This window comes from Myotis davidii, unplaced genomic scaffold (genome assembly GCF_000327345.1).
Source record: "Myotis davidii unplaced genomic scaffold, ASM32734v1 scaffold233, whole genome shotgun sequence".
Classification (NCBI taxonomy): Eukaryota; Metazoa; Chordata; class Mammalia; order Chiroptera; family Vespertilionidae; genus Myotis; species Myotis davidii.
Window position 1 is genome coordinate 2,522,703 of NW_006285917.1, and position 2,301 is coordinate 2,525,003.

At 52.0% G+C, this 2,301-nt stretch overlaps 1 protein-coding gene across 2 annotated transcripts in view; it reads right to left on the reverse strand.

Moving 5' to 3' along the window:
- The window catches only part of ACVRL1 (activin A receptor type IL), a 21,181-nt gene that overhangs the window by 4,487 nt on the left and 14,393 nt on the right, over nucleotides 1-2,301 (reverse strand). The gene's annotated exons all lie outside the window — the stretch shown is intronic.

The following is a 2,301-nucleotide window of genomic DNA, read 5'->3' on the forward strand; positions in this document are numbered from 1 at the left end:
TTGGAGGGTGATGGGGGTCAACGCCTGAGGGCTCCCAGTATGTGAGAGGGGGCAGGCTGGGCTGAGGGACACTCCCCCCCCCCACACACACCCCCAGTGCACGAATTTTGTGCACCAGGCCCCTAGTAATGCTATAAATATATGTATAATTAATAATTACTACTACCATTTATGTTGTACTTACCATGTGCCAGGCATTGTGCTATAAATACTTTATATGCATTATCCTGTCTTTACAATAATCGTATGCAGTGGGAACTATTATTACCTGTGTGTTACAGATGAAGAAACTAACGCTCAGAGAAGTGGAGGCCAAGGTTACACAGCTAGTAATGGCAGAGCCAAGACTTCAACTCCTATCATTGGATCCCGAGGCCAGATCTTGTTCCAGCCTTTCCATAGCTGCTTCCTACCCAGGCTGGGCTCTGCTCCCAGGTCCCAACTATCACAGATGCCATAATTCCCATGTTTACTGTCCTAACTGCACTGCATTAAATCCTCACAGTAACGCTAGGAAGTACGCAATGCTGTGGGAGCCCCCTCTATAAGCCATGAAATTAAGGCCAGAGTGGTTAAGGAGCTTATCTAAATGCATAAGTAATAAGTGAGAGTTAGGACTTAAGCCCAGAAAATCTAACCAAAGGCCATGCTCTTGACATCCATGCTACACTAACGGGAAGGTAGCTGGTTGATTGTTGGGTGAGGGTGTGGAACCAGGAGAAGGGGGAGAAAACGTCTCTCTAAAAAGAAAGGAATTTTTACCCAAGTCCAAATAGCACCCACCCCTCTCAGGGATGGCACCCCCTCAGCCAGCACCTCCTATACCAAGTGCACAGTCCTTAGCAGGAGCTTTCTGAACATGATGCCTGCGGAGCTGCAGACGGCCCAGGCAGGAGAGGCCAGGTCCAGAAAGAGTGCCCCACGCCCCTCCCTGCTTCCCAGGCCGGCCGTGGACCAGGGCCACACAGCCACAGCCACGGCCCCGGAGAGCCTGCGCCAGCTGTTCTCCCATGGCGAGCTTCCAGGCCAGCCCCCGGGCCGCTCGCGCCCTAATCAGTGCTGCACAGAGGCCTGAGCGTGTCTAATGGGCCTTTAATCAGTGCCGGGGCTGACACCAGATTACAGTGTTTATAATGCGCCACGGATCTGTGTGGGGCTGATTCCCTCGCCCAGGAGCCTGCAGCCAGCCTCCCCTCGGCCCTGGCTGGTCCAGCCTTCCTTTCCCACCGGCAGCCTGGTCAAGGGGCCTCAGCTCCGCCGAGGTGCCCCCTTCCCTGACCCCAGCCCCTACAGCTGACTCTAAAAGCTTATGGCTGAAGGGGCAGGAACCTGAGCCCCTTGAGTCTCCCAGAGGGACTGGTTAGACCTCAGCCTCCACCCAGTGGTGACTGCTGAGAGCAAACGAAGCCGGGCATGGAGCTGGCCCCTCACAGATGCTCAGGAAATGAGGATGTCCCTCTCCCCAAGGAACAGAGCTCCAGTCATATCTTGAGGGTTGTCTCCAAGCTGTCAGGACTCCTGGCAGCCCCTCCCCATGGGCAGCCTCCACAGAGACTGACCAGCCTCTCCACCCAGTCCAGACACCACACATCCTCCATGCACCCCAGGACTGGGAAGGCACTGGCCACAGGGCTGCCTATGGGGCCAGCAGGGATGAGGTCCCTCTGCCTGCTCCAAGTCACTCTAACGCTGAGTCCCCTGTGGCACTTATAGTAACAAGAAGAAGCAATAAGCAGGCAGTGCAGGCACTATTGTATCTCGCATGTTTTGTGGTCAAGGAAACCAAGGACCAGAGAGGTTTAAGCAGCACAGTGATAAACAACACTGGCCCTAGAGTCAGAGTGCCTGGTTTCAGACCCTGGTGCTGCATCTAACCAGCTGTAATTCTGTGCCTCAGTCCTCTCATCTGTAAAATGGGGATGATACTGTGTCAGGGATCCATTATGACAACAATAATTGCTACTAATATTTACTGAGCTCCAGATCTGTCCTTAAGACTTCATTTGAATTATCTCAACAATTGGAAACTATTTTTATTCTCACTTTACAAATGAGGAAACTGAGCACAGAGAGGCTAGGTAACATGACGATGGTCAGTGGCAAAATCAGGAAATGAACCTAGCAGTCTGATTCCCAACCCACGCTCTTAACTACTGAAGCGATACCAGCTTCCTGCCAACAAGGACTATTTTTTAAAAATATATTTTATTGATTTTTTACAGAGAGGAAGGGAGAGAGATAAAGAGTCAGAAACATCGATGAGAGAGAAACATCGACCAGCTGCCTCCTGCACACCCCCTA